Source organism: Mesocricetus auratus, unplaced genomic scaffold (genome assembly GCF_017639785.1).
Source record: "Mesocricetus auratus isolate SY011 unplaced genomic scaffold, BCM_Maur_2.0 Super-Scaffold_6730, whole genome shotgun sequence".
NCBI classification, from domain to species: Eukaryota; Metazoa; Chordata; class Mammalia; order Rodentia; family Cricetidae; genus Mesocricetus; species Mesocricetus auratus.
In genome coordinates, this window is record NW_024429184.1 from 55310907 (window position 1) to 55326259 (window position 15353).

At 37.4% G+C, this 15353-nt stretch overlaps 1 long non-coding RNA gene across 1 annotated transcript; it reads right to left on the reverse strand.

Annotated features, from left to right (window-relative positions):
* Nucleotides 1-319: 319 nt before the first annotated feature.
* LOC110340353 lies at nt 320-14556 on the reverse strand. Its single transcript, XR_002382151.2, has 2 exons — nt 12506-14556; nt 320-1083 (listed from the first exon to the last, which is right to left on the reverse strand). It is a non-coding gene; the product is annotated as an uncharacterized LOC110340353 (long non-coding RNA).
* Between the last annotated feature and the right edge of the window lie 797 nt (nt 14557-15353).

The following is a 15353-nucleotide window of genomic DNA, read 5'->3' on the forward strand; positions in this document are numbered from 1 at the left end:
CTGATGGCTAAGGACATTGAAAATTTCTTTAAGTGTTTCTCAGTCATTTGAGTTTCCTCTGTTGAGAATTCTTTGTTTAGATCTATACCACATTTTGGGGAAGGGAAAGTCAGTTTTCTTTAAGGCTGTGGCACCTAATAGGTGACCAAAATCCAGTGGATGGACCCACATCCATGAGTATTTACTTGGCATAAACTGGACTCATTGGGGTATTTAGGAAAAAGAAAACGAGGACACAAAATTTTGAAAGGGGAGGGATGCAGGATATGGATAAGTGGAGTTAGGGGAAGGAGTAAGATATGAATATGATCAAAACACATTGAATTAAATTTTCAATTAATTAAAAGACATACCCACAAAATGTCACAGATTATTTAACAGGCTATTTGGGATATAGTTCCAATACAGCATAGATTTAGTAAAATGTCAATGGTGGGCACTTAACACAAATTATTCAAGATAAACTAACAGTGAGCTGTTACAAAAAACACAAAATATGATAATTTAAACAAGAATTTACCTCTCACTTTCACTATATGTATTAAATAATTCGACAAATGATATCTGTATCCAGGCATTACTCTAGTTCTAAAATATGCACACTAAAAAGCAGAAGCAACAGGACACCCAGAACTCTGAAAGCAGCTTGGTCTACATAGGAAACATCTGGCCAGTCAGACTGCATAGCAAGAAACTTCATCAGGAACAAAGCAAGAAAGATCAAGCAAACAAATAAAAAGTATATACCTCCTGTTGGCAGAAATTAGTGGACATGATCTGATAGATGTTCCATCTCAACAAAGAAACACTCATGATTAAAATGATAGGGAGAAGGAAACCAGAGAAATCATATCCCAACCTTTGCTCGGTGCTATTTATACTTTGCTGGCCACTTGTGGTTCTAAGTTGACAGGGAAAATGAGTACTGTGTGTGTGTATATCCCAGATAAGCATTATCTTCTTCAAGCTTAGTACTTACAAATATGAAAGAATCTCTGATGCTGTTGTGTTCTGGTACTGTATCATAGTACTCACTGGATGCTTATAGACAATAGACACGTATAAAGTGTTCTAGTATTACATCTGAAAATGAAACAAACAAAAAGCAAAACTAATTACATAACTGAATCATGATGTGGGTATGTTATTCTGTACTCTAAAACTTTCTAAGGTATGTTATAAAATATAATTTGAAAACTTACTTGAAATTATCACAATAGACAATTTACTACTTAAATATTTGGAATCAATGGGATTTTGTTTGCTTCACTTAAATGAATAAATTGTATCTAAGATGAAAATGATATGATTCTTCTTTATCAAACATAAACCCCATGATCCCAGGAGCATGGGGTATATTGCTTACAGTTCAAATTTTAGATTTTGGAATTCAGATCTACCAGTAACTGAATATTAACAAAACATAACCAAAACACTTGAAATTACAGATGTTTGTTTGTATACATAAGTAAATAATCATGTACTCAAATAGCTGTATAACATACATTTCCACAAATCAACCAAAAGAAAAATAAGGGACAAAGTTGTCTAGATACCTTTTTAGTTAGAAATTATTAACTAGAATTTTTCACAAACATAATTCCTCTTGGCTGTTAACAATTAGTATGGAATGGTTTGCTTGTTTGTTTGCTCAATGAAAGAAGAGCAAAAATTACAAGCCAATTTCAAAATACAGGGCAACATCACATATTGGGTCCATTGGCCCAGGCACTAGTTGTAAACTAATGACTTAGAAATCCCAACTTTGTTCTCCCTGGGTGTTTTCAATCTGGCTTGGATGCAGTAACAAAGGGATATACACCCTCCTTTAGTCGCTCACACTGGCTATAGCCTTCCTCAGCTAGTCTTTTGTTCCAAGTCATCAGAATTATATCTTCTCTACAATTTGACTTGCTGTTATGAGTCATTGCCATATATGAGTCACTCCATTATGAATTACTCACATAATGTGTACCTCATCTTCCAGCTCTCTGAAATTTTTATGCAAGATTCTTTAAAAATAAATGTATAGGTCTTGTTCTTCAAATTCCAAGTGACTTGACCCACATAGTATTTATTGTCATTTTGACTTTATTAATTCATTTATTTATTCAGTCTGTTACTCATTAACAGCATTTATGACATATCTTCTTTCCATGATGTATAATACTTCTGAAGGCCAAAAAGGCAGACCTCAGCATTATTCAATGGCTATGAAATACATGATTATGCTAAAATATTATATCAAATGAACTTTATTCTTCTTGTAGGTCAAAGTAGTGATAAACCCTGATTTAGAGACTGGGGAAAGATAGTAAGGAGCTGCAAATTCAGCTGAAAATTAAAGAATGATTTCAATTTAACCTCAGTGACATTGAAGGAAAGAGTATTTCATCTAATGCATGGGAAACATAAAGACTTCCATGCATTAAGTTACTAATGCATTCTGGTATGTTGAGAAGGTACATTTCAAAAGTAGAAACAATAGCATATGAAGCTGGGAAAGAGACAGATGATAATGCTTTAAATGAGAGAGATGATTATTTATAATTGAAGTATTTTTGCTTAATTTGTTTCATTTCTATCATATGATGCTGGAAAACTAAATATTCATATATGTTTAGACTTTTATATTGTTCCAAGAGATAAGAATTTTATAAAACATGAATTTCTCTGAAGGAATTCAAAACAGAAATATCGTAATGCTTGACATATCTGACTTTAAAAGGTACCTTAGCTGTTACTGAAATTATTAGCTAAAGCAAGCTAATAATTATGGCTGAAAGACAGAAGAGAAAAATATTACAATTTTCTGGAATAAAATGAAAGCCTGGATACAGCTGAGGAAATGACAGGACAATATACAGAATAAAATATAATTATTTAAGCTCAGGGAATGGAGAGAATATATAAGAAGTGGTGGCTAACAGAGGGAGAGGGGAATATCTCTGACTCTTGTGATTGCTTTTGGGACCATTTTCTTCCTACTGGGTTTACTCATCCAGCCTTCATAGAAGGAATGGTGCGTAATCTTATTGAAACTTTATATTTCATGATTGGTTGCTATTCCTTGAAGGCCTGCCCTTCTCTAAAGAGAAATGGAGGAGTGGATAGGTATGGGTGGTGTGGCATGAGGAAACTGCAATTGGGATGTAATATAGGAATTTAAAATATTTAATAAAGAGATGTACTATTTGGAGGAAAGAAGTGGTGGCAAAGGGCAGACTCACAGATCTCTCCTGATTTTTGTTATTGTTTTTCATTTGATAATCAAATATACTTTGGGTATCACTAATAATAGTAACAAATATAAGGAGAAGTACTGATCAACATGCTGTGGCATATAGGAGAGGTCAGTGGAATTCTGCATAGAAGGTGGTAATTTTACTGGAAAGCATTGTTCTATATCAAAGGTTCTCAACCTCCATAATTCTGTGACACTTTGATACAGTTCCTCATGTTGTGGTGACGCCCAACCATGACATTTTATTGCTAGTCCACAACTGTAATTTTGATACTGTTATGAGTCATAAGGTAAATAGTTTTGGAGATAGACTTTGCCAAATGGGTCTTGGCCCACAGGTTGAAAACCACTGTTGTAGATGATTTTTGTAGCCTTTTTTCTGCCCTATTTATAAATAACTAAAAATTTAGCCTTACTAACTATAGTGATATATGAAATTGGGTAGACAGTAAAAGAAACAGGAAAAAAAGAAATAACAACTTCTCTCTAATATCTTATTCATTGGCTCATAGTTTAGTTTCAGGATCCAAGCATTGTTTGGGGAACCTTTGGCTTGACTAAGCATCAGGTTATGGTAACTAAAAGTTCTAAGGTTATGTTGAATAGAATTTAACCATTTCATCTTATGTCTAAATAATTTTTAAGTCAAGTTTACCATCCCAGGCCTTCCTTCTTGCTACCCAAATTGCCATTTATTTTCCAGTAGCTAAATATCAGTTATTTACAGTCAACTTTTTCTTTGGAGATAAAAAAGAAGACCAAGTAACAGCTTCATCAAGTTTTAACAGAGCCATTGTTACATCATCTTAGGTGGAGCAGAAGTTAGAGTCATAGAAGACACACTCTGTTTTATAAAACATTGCTTTGCAATAATCATTTATTATGTACTGATCGAAAAGAGGTGGTCACAAAGAAAACTACAAATATATGATATTAGTAAAATGATATATCCATAAGTGGAGCAAAAATATGAATTTGAATAGGTCTTAGAGAGAAGCTAACAATTACAAAGCTAACCTTCAAAAATACCTGTTTAAAGTCAGATGCCAGAGATGACATTACTGTACTTGAGACTTGGGGAGACTTCCAAGGGAAGCCTCACATTTCTATGAATGCCACCTACCTTGTATATGAACTATTAGCAAACTCTAGGTAAGCATGTGAACATTTTTAAACAAATAGTTGACCTCAGGCCCAACTTTCGCTTGCCCACTCTGGGATCTCCTGACCTGAGACCTGCACACAGGTGGACTCACCCCCAGTGGACCTAGCAACTGCAAGTAGGCTGAGATTTCTGGGAAATGCCGGCCTCTACTCAGGGTGGAGGTAAGCTCCGGCCCCTCGGCCTGACTTCCACTTGCCCATTCTGAGATCTACCGGCCTGGGAACTGCAGGCAGGCTAACTTATCCCAAGGGCACACTGAGCAACTGCTAGTCTGCTCATGGAACTGTGCTAGTCCAGCTCCCACCCCCAGGAGAGGGAGTGCCAAAGACATGCCTGCACCCACCGTGAACACATCACAGTATTGGACCTGCTTGCACCCACCAGAACCTTGAACCTGTATCCACCAGGAGAGGAAGAGACCCCAAGTGCACCCATGGGTTTAAGAGATCGGATGACTACAATATAAGTACACATTCAACAACAGAAAAAACAATTTTGATGTCACCAGAGTCTAGGGATTCTACACCAGCAGGACCTGAACATCACAACACAGATGAAGCAGAAGAGAATGACCTTAAAAACAACTTCATGAAGATGATAGAGACTCTAAAAGATGAAATGAGAAAACCCTTTAAAGAATTGGAAGAAAAGACAAACCAAAACGTGAAAGAAACAATTCAAACGGTGCAAGGTTTGAAAGCTGAAATAGAGAAAAAATTTAAAAACACACTCTGAGGGAATACCAGAGTTAGAAAAGATGGGTAAATGATCAGGAACTACAGATGCAAGCATAACAAACAGAATACAAGAGATAGAAGAGATATTTTCAGGCTCTGAAGATACACTAGGAGAAATACATTCATCATCCAAAAAGAATCTTAAGTCCAAAAAAACCCCTAACACAAAATATCCAGGAAATAGGGGACACCGTGAAAAGGCCAAACCTAAGAAAAATAGGTATCGAAGAAGGCAAAGAAACCCAACTCACAGGGTCAGAAAACATATTCAATGAAATCATAGAAGAAAACTTTTCAACCTAAAGAAACACATGCCAATAAAAGTACAAAAAGCCTACAGAATACCAAATAGAGTGGACCACAAAAAAAAACCTTCCCTTGCCACATAATAATTAAAACACTAAACATACAGAATAAAGAAAGAATATTATGAGCAGCAAAGGAAAAAGGCCAAGTAACACATAGAGGCAAACCTATCAGGATCAAACATGACTTCTCCATGGAAACTTTGAAAGCCAGAAGGTCCTGGATAGACAGTCTACAAACACTAAAAGAACATGGATGCCAGCCCAAGCTACTATACTCAGCAAAGCTTTCAATCATATAAATGGAGAAAATAAGATATTCCAAGACAAAATCAGATTTTAAAAAATGCATATCCACTAATTCAGCCCTAGAGAAAGGACTGGAGGAAAACTCCAACTTAAGGAAGCTAACTACACACAAAAAACCATAAGCTATTGATAATACCACATTACCAAAAGCCAAAAGAAAAAGCAGGGTAAATCCAAACACAATACCACCACCACCAACAAATCAAAAACAAACAAGAATTAATACTCAAAGGTCCTTAATCTCCCTAAATATTAATGGTGTTAACTTGCCTTTAAAAGACCCAGGCTAACAGAATGGATAGGAACACAGAAGCCATCCTTATGCTGCATACAAGAAACACACCTCAAACTCAAAGATAGATATTAACTCAGAGTAAAGTGTTAGGATAAGATTTTCCAATCAAATGAACCCAAGAAACAAGATGGTGTAGCAATCCAAGTAACTAACTAATTAGACTTCAAACTAATATCAATCATAAGAGATGAAAGATGTAATTTCATATTTACAGGAAACATCATCAGGAATAAGTCTCAATTCTGAACATCTATGTTCCAAATGCAAAGGCACCAACATTCAAAAAAGAAACATTACTAAAACTCATATCACATATAAGACATCACACAGTTATATTAGGAGACTTCAACATCCCACTCCTACCACTAGAAAGGATCACCAGACAGAAACTTAACAAAGAAACAGAAGTTATGACCCAGTTGGGATTAACAGACATCTATAGAACGTTCCATGCAAACACAAAAGAATATACCTTCTTCTCAAAACCGCATGGGACCTTCTCTAAAATCGACCACATACTCAGCAACATTACAAATCTCAACAGGTGCAAAAAATTGGAATGACTCCCTGTATCTTATCAGACCACCAGGATTTAAAGTTAGAATTCAACAACAACACAAATTGCAGAGAGCCTACAAACTCATGGAAATTTAACAAGGCATGATTACACCATTCCTGTGAAAAGGAAGAAATAAAGAATTTAAACTCTTCCTAGAATTCAATGAAAATGGAGACGTGACATACCCAAACTTATGGGACACTTTGAAAACAGTGCTAAGATGAAAGTACATAGCACCAAGAACTCACATGAAGAAACTAAAAAAATACTCAGACTAGAGAATTAACAGGACAACTGAAAACTATAGAACCAAAGGAAGCAAACTCACCCCAGAGGAGTAGAAGCCGGGAAATAATAAAAATGAGGACTGAAATCAATAAAACCAAAACAAAGAAAACAATACAAGGAATCAATGTAAAAAAAAGAGATGGTTCTTCAAGAAAATGAAGCTAGACAAACCTTTGTCCAAACTAAAGGAAAGGCAGAGAGAGAACATGCAAATTGACAAAATTAGGAATGAAAAGGGGGACATAACAATGGACACTGAGGAATTCCAGAGAATCTTCAGGTCATACTTTGAAAACCTGTACTCTACAAAATTGAAAAATGTAAAGGAATGAACAATTTTCTGGATAAATATCACTTACCAAAATCAAAATAAGGACATATAAGCAGCTTAAACAGACCTATAACCCCTAACGAAATAGAATCAGTCATCAAAATTCTCCCAACTAAAAAAATCCCAGGTCCAGATTGCTTCAGTGCAGAATTCTACCAGAAATTCAAAGAAGAGATTATACCAATATTCTTCAAAGTGTTCCACGAAATAGAAGCAGAAGGTTTGTTGTCAAACTCATTTTACAAGGCTACAATTACCTTGATGCCCAAGTCACACAAAGATACAACTAAGAAAGAGAACTACAGATCAATATTGCTCATGAATATTGATGCAAAAATACTCGATAAAATACTGGCAAATCGAATCCAACAACAATCAGAAAAGTCATCCACCATGTTCAAGTAGGCTTCATATCAGGGATGCAAGGATGGTTCAACATAAAAAAAATCTATCAATATAATTCATCATATAAACAAATTGCAAAAGAAAAACCACATGGTCATCTCACTATATTCTGAAAAATCCTTTGACAAAATCCAACACCCCTTCATGATAAAGGTCCTGGAGAGATCGGGGATAATAGGAACAAATTTGAACCTAATAAAACAATATACAATAAACCAACAGTCAACATCAAACTAAATGAAAAGAAACTCAACACAATTCCTCTAAAATCAGGAGGAAGACAAGACTGAACACTCTCCATGCCTCTTCAATATTGCACTTGAAATTCCAGCTAGAGCAATAATACAACAAAAGGAGATGAAGGGATACAAACTGGAAAGGAAGAAGTTAAACTTTCATTATTAGCTGATGATATGATTGTTTACATAAATGACCTGAAAAACTCTACCAGGGAACTCCTACAGCTGATAAACACCTTCAGCAAAGTGGCAGCATACAAGATTAACTCAAAAAAATCAGTAGCCCAACTATATACAGACGATAAATGGGCTGAGAAGGAAATCAGAGAAATATCACACTTTACAATAGCCACAAACAACATAAAATGTCTTGGGGTAACTCTAACCAAACAAGTGACAACCCTGTATAGCAAGAACTTTGAGTCTTTAAAGAAATTAAAGAAGACACCAAAAAATTGAATGACTTCCCATGCTCATGGATATGTAAAATTAATATAGTAAGATGGCAATCTTGCCAAAAGTAATCTACAGATTCAATGCTATCCCCATCAAAATCCCAACACAATTCTTCACAGACCTTGAAAGAACAATAATCAACTTTATGTGGAAAAACAAAAGACCCAGGATAGTGGAAAAAATGGTAAAATAAAGGAACTTCTGGAGGGATCACCATCCCTGACTTCAACTCTATTATAGAACTATAGTACTGAAAACAGCTTGGTATTGGCAGAAAAATAGACAGGTAGACCAATGGAGCCGAATTGAAAACCCTGATATTAATCCACACACCAACAAACACCTGATCTTTGACAAAGAAGCTAAAATTATACAATGGAAAAAAGAAAGCATCTTCAACAAATGGTGCTGGCATAACTCGATGCTGGCATGTAGAAGACTACAGACAGATACATATCTATCATCCTGCACAAAAAGTAAGCCCAAATGGACCAAAGACTTCAATATAAATCCAACCACACTGAACCTCTTAGGAGAGAAAGTGGGAGTTACCCTTAAACAAATTGGTACAGGAGACAGCTTCCTGAACATAACACCAGTAGCACAGACACTGAGATCGACAATTAATAAATGGGACCTCCTTAAACTGGGAAGCTTCTTTAAGGCAATGGACACAGTCAACAAGACAAAATGTCAGCCCACAGAATGGGAAAAGATATTCACTAACCCCATATCTGACAGAGGACTGATCTCCAAAATTTACAATGAACTCAAGAAGCAAGTCTCCAAAACACTAAATGATCCAATTATAAAGTGGGGTACAGAATTAAATAGAGAATTCTCAATAGAGGAATCTAAAATGGGGAGGGCCTAGACTCTGCCCAGGATGACATGACAGACTTTGGAGATCCCCCATGGAGGGCCTCACCCTCCCTGGGAAGCAGAGGGAGGATGGGTCAGGTGTTGGGTGGGTTGGTGGGAGAATGAGGAGGAGGGGAGGGAGAGGGAAGTGGGATTGACATGTAAAGCAAGCTTGTTTCTATTTCAAATTAAAAATGCTAAAAAAGAAACTGACTAGATGCCCATTAAAGGATGAGTAGATAAAATGTCACACCTTTAGCCACTGTTTACTCAGCTAAACAGACAAACCAAAATGAAACAAAGACTCAAACTCAAACTCATGATATTTGCAGGTAAATGGATGGCGCTATAAAAAAAAAGCCATTGTGAGCGAAGTAACCCAGACTCCAAAAGAGAAATAAGGTGTACATTTGCTTATGTGGAAGTTAGCTGTTAAGTCTTTGATAAACAGACTAAAACAATTATAACCACAGATAATAGGAATAGAGTAATGAACTGGAGTTGGGGTTAGGGAAGATCTCTCTAGGAAGGGGAATCAGAATTAATAGTTATGGTTGGATTAGGGGAAGCAGGACTGGGTTACAAGGATAAAATAAAGAGAGGAAAGAGGGAGGTGAGAAGAGAGGACAGGGAAGGCCAGATAAAATTAAAGGCCATTTGAGAATTCATATGGAAACCTAATATGGTAGAAACACTTAAAAATACATACATATATGAAAAAATCAATAGGAATTACCAAATGGGAGAAGCAAAGGACCAAAAAGACATCTCATGCCACCAAAGGAAACCTCAACTTTCTGGAATAGGTTACATCTAATAGAGTTGTTGAACAAAGGCAACCATGGAACCCTAAAACAAACCAGCCTATCGCCAAGACAATACATTACTCTCCAGAAATGGACATCAAGGCCCTACTGCTGAAGACAGCACCAACATAGCTCACTGAATGTGGAGAGGTCACACTAGTACCTACTTGGATCCTTCACCCCTACTGATGAGTATTCATACTACAGAAAGGTACACTTCACTCTACCAAAGAAAAAAGACAGACACCTTCTCAGCTACAAACCCTTTGATCTACAAAGATTGCCTGCCTGACTGGATCAGTAGTGGTACAAAATTTGTGAGAATTCTCAACCATAATCTGTCTGGAACTAAGGCCCACTCCATGAAATGTAACCCATGGCTGACCAGATAGGCAATGGACCTAGGGGGAAAACCAGATACTACTGTTCTACTAATGAAATGTAGTAATAAAATGACTCCTAACGTTGTTTTCTATAACCATAGAACGATGTATTGCTCAGCCATCATCAGATGACTTCCCCCTACATTAGATGGGAACAAATACAGAAACCTACATTTGGTAAAGTGCAAAGAGTGAGTGAGAGATCTCAGATCATTCCATTCTAAATGGAATGTCTCCATAAGTTCCCTCTCCCAGTACTTAGGGAAGAGAAGGCAGAAAGATTGCAAGAGATCACAGGGATGGAAGACTTCATCATGAATGTTGACCTGTAGTTTTCTTTTTCTGTATGTCTTACTTGGTTTTGTTACTACAGTTATCAAACCCCTCCCTTCAAGATCCCAGAGATCTATGAAGAACAGGAGGCAGAAAGACTGTTAGAGCCGGTGGGGGACAGAAAACTCCAAGGAGACTAGGTCTTCTGGACACAAAAGAACTGACTCAATGAACTCACAGAGAACATAGCAGTACTCAAAGGGACTTTATATCTAAGCCAGATGGAGTGACATTGCGTTGAGAAGTGGATACAAGCTCCCATGCCCAACCCAGGTGCTGTCTCCAACTGATTATTGTTCACACAAGAAAATTTATTTTTCTCCAACAGACTATTACTGGGTACAAAAAAAAACACAGTCAAGGACAGGCCCTGCCCAGCAGTAGATGGCCAGGACAAAACAAACTCAGTGTTATTTTGGAGGATCCTTTGACTCACAGGCTGGATCTGGGCTGTTTTTTTTAACCTCACAGACTTTTTGCTCATGTATTATGATTTCCAGTTTTGTTGTTATGGGTTTTCTTTCTGTGTGTAAACGTGTATGTCTTGGTTCTGTGTTTCTTGTACTTTTTCTTTGACTTATTTTTCAATGTTTGTTTTGTCCTATTCTGATTTTCTTAGTTTATTGTAGTTATTTCTTAGTTGATTGTTTATATTCTAATGAAAGAGGGGGAAAGTGTGGATTTGGGATGTGGAGGGAGCTAGAAGGAGCTGGGGAGGAGAAATCGTACTCAGAATATTTTGTATGGAAAAAATTCAGAAATTCAGTAGCTTTGTTCTTTGACATGACCACTTGACTAGATAGTGATCTCTTATTTATTGTAACAATTTACTGTCTTTAATTAAGATCCCCAGTTTATACATGGACTTAGTAACTCTGCATGTTCAGATTGCAGAGTGAAGAGTTTTGAAAGCTACTGGAAGGCAGTTGAAGCACAGTATACTGGCTAACAGCCTTCAACAATGGTGAATTGGGTGGCAGCCACAGAAGGAAGACAGACAAGTGCCCGATCCTGGACTCGCAGCCCGTGGGCAGTGCCAAGCACCACTACAACGAATACATGTTAGAGAGGTGGGAAAGAGAAAAACACAGCTGTGAGTGTGGCAGAACTGGAGATGCGCTGGCGGTGACAGGTGAAAGAGAGGGCTGAGGTCCACACGCTATAATTGCCCCGTAGAGTCAGTCAGATGATGTACAGCAGCCTGGAGCTTAAGCAGAAGCAGAGTCAGACCCAAAACCAGCTCCGGAGCAGCAGGGTGCCCTTGGCTCTGGGCGACAATGGAGGATCAATTCGAGGAAAGGACCTCAAAGTCCAGGTTCCAGCCGTTATTAGTGAACTGCTGACCCATATGGATGTATGTAGTCTGTGCTGCCGTCTCATGCGTTGGTGACATCCTTGGACTCGGCTGCCTGGGTTGCCATGGCAATGTGAGTGACATGTGTAGCTGTTAGCCCCTCGAGACACACGAGTGGACAGGCCCCTCCCTCAAGGACCTCTAACTACCAGGTTCTACCTGCAGAAAAACACTCTTAAGCAGTGCTTAACCCTGCCCCCACCCTACAGAGTAAAAACCCCAGTCTCTGTACCCAAGATCCCACCAGTCTCCCATGAATCTTCCACCATGAAAAGCTCCACCCTGGAAAATTTCACCTCCTTCCCTAGAAACTCTATTTAAGCCCTGTATCCTGTTCTGTTTGTTGCTGTTTCTTACCTAAACAAAGGCAGCCATGCTCCTGTTATTTTTCCCCTCCCAATCTCTGTGTGAAGTTTGTTGTGCTGAGTGACTTACAGGTATGCCTTGGCTCCAGGCTGCCAGGATATCTTTCCATCCATGCTATGTCGTTGACAGTAACCACCTGGGGCCATGTTGAGGCTCATGTCCAGTGCAGTCACTGAAGGCCATGAGTGGGTCAGTGGTCCTGATACAGCCAAGGTTCAGTTTTTGAAGTCTGTGGCCCATATTGTCATCAAAGCTCATGCAGATGTGTGTGGTCCAGTCTGCCGCCTGAAGCTGTATTTAGGTTCCTGTGCACAGGAGAACTGGGTCTGTCCTCTTGCCAGCCCAAAGACTTCAGAGAAAGTGGTGGCTCAGGGCACTGGAGAGCTGGTTCAGCCTGGCGTAACTCTTCTCAGTTTTGAGATACCCAAATAATCAATAAAAAATAATTTTTAAAAATGGTGAATTGAGGATGTCCCAAGAATACAAGACAATAATAAGACCATTGTCACTGAGAACTCTATGACACAGTTGGTGATAACTGTAATAGCATCCTGCGTGTTCATATATAGTTTCATATAAGAGCATTGATGAACAGAACCTTTGTTCCCATCTCATATCAAAATAAGACAAAACAATTAGCATAAGAGTAAAAACCAAACTGAACAAAAAGTTTCCAAAAATAAAGTTGCTAGTGACAATTATAGTGTTGAGATTCCTGAATTTATACTTTTCTGCAAGCTTGATATTCATAAGAGCTCTGTTCTGTTAGGCTTTGTTAGGAAACAATATTCTTTTTCCAGAGCTGACAACTTAGCACCTATAAAAACATTCATCCTGATGTTTCTTGTAACTATCAGGGTCCTCATTCCAGATGGAATAGCTTACCTCTTGGTATTATTGAACCAGGTCCTCTGAACAAAGCATGCACCCTCTCCTCCAGATCAGCTGTGTGTGAACACTGTTGACATTCCCTCATAGAAGGAGAGAGTGGAATAGGGAAGGATCACTGGACTCTTGCTGAGTGTCCAGCCATGCCTCCTAGCCACATGTATGCAACACAACCCTTACTGTAGCTAGCCTCAGGGTCTCAGGACGCTATTAGGGAGGCTGGGTAATGATAACTAAAAGGAACTCTACTTGTGTTAGAGGAAGACTTCTCAGTCCTTCTAACAACAATCCTACACCTACACTCTGTAAATAAGTCCAATACATTCATTGATTTTCCAGATAGCCTTTGGTGGAATTACACTTGGTTTGTCATTGAGACCTTATGAAGAGGGAATGGGCATGGTTTAAGTCTCTTCAGGGAGGAATTCTCTCAACACTGGCTAATCAAGCCACATATGCATGGGCAGAGAGCACTTTGTTTACATCTGTATCCTGTCACAGAGAAGAGGCAAGAGAATTAACATAGCTAGAAAACCCATGTGGGAAAACACAACACACAGCTGGGTAGCAAATTGCAGCAGGGAATTCATCAGTCTTAACAAAAGAATGAGTGTACAATATGTTCTGAAAACAGTCTTCTATATGCTATCCTCAGTAACTACCCCAGATAAAAACTTGTAATGATGTCACCATATACAGTGATCTAATCTTTCTTTTATTTTATGCAACTTTGAAGACATTGTTTCTCTCATGGATGAAGTTTGACCACTTCTGAATCAGTTCTATGCTGCTCCATGCTCTTCATTCTCCTGAAGTATCTTTCCCTATTTCCTTTCTTGTATAATTCTCCCTCGTTTTACAGTTGTGATGTAACCTTCAACCTTTTTCTCTAACACATCGCAATAACTATCCCTCCCCACCCACCACTGGGTGGGTTTCTTCTTTGTTAGCCTAGCACAACACTGCAATATTATTGTCAACTTGTTTCTAAGCAGGGGTCCCAAAATTTTGAAAGTAGGATACTTTTCAGATTAGAAAGAAGGACAGATAATAACTATAATTTTAGATATTTTGAAAATGAGTATTTGCTGATACATGATTTAGGACCTATGGAAGACCCTTAAATATTTTTTTAAATAATACTTTTCCTTACAAAGCAACATGGCTGTGCTCACTGGGACTGAAGAGCTTAGTATTACATAACCTTTTAAAAAACATAAGAAGAGTGATTTCCCTTGTAGTATATTGATATAACTTATACAGATTCCTAGTGGTGCATGTGTTACTGTGTCATTTCTATTTACTTGTTGAGAATAAGATTTTGAAGTACAATCATTTTAATTTTTTTAAACAAAAGTGCTTGTAATATTCAAAGTTGTGGTTTTTGTTAAATGCAAAACATTGAAACTTTCCATTTATCAGTCTTGGTAGAATATTATATTTTATTATTATTAATTTTATCTTTTAGTAATGGAAAAAGTAACTCTTTTTGCATAAGATTATTAAGGTTCACCCACATTGAAACATTTAATAGTATGCTCATATAATTGAATTTATTATACAAATACACCACATTAAGCGTTTTTATCCGAAAACATAGATGAACCATATTCTAGAAAGTGAGAGGTTAGTTGCAATGTACCAGGAAAGGATGGATGAAAGGGAAGTAGTTTATTGCTATGGTTTGGGATTTAGCCATATGTTAATTTGAAAATTCTTCACTGAATGTGTCTCACACAATACTAACAAGTTTTTCTAAAAGCCATCCTAATTTATTTTAAGGAAACTATTGATAAAAACATTTCCCTTAAAATATGAAATGTCAAAAAGAAACATTAAACAATATGGGATTTTGAATGGCAGATGTAAGGCAGATACATACCAAGAGAATAGATACCCACTTTCCCATAGTAATCACACTTTTATAAGGATAGAGACTAGTATAATGATCTTGGTACAAACTTATAAATAACTTCTTGAAGCCATTTTCCAATGATTATGATTTGAGTAAATTAGGGGGAGGGAAGAT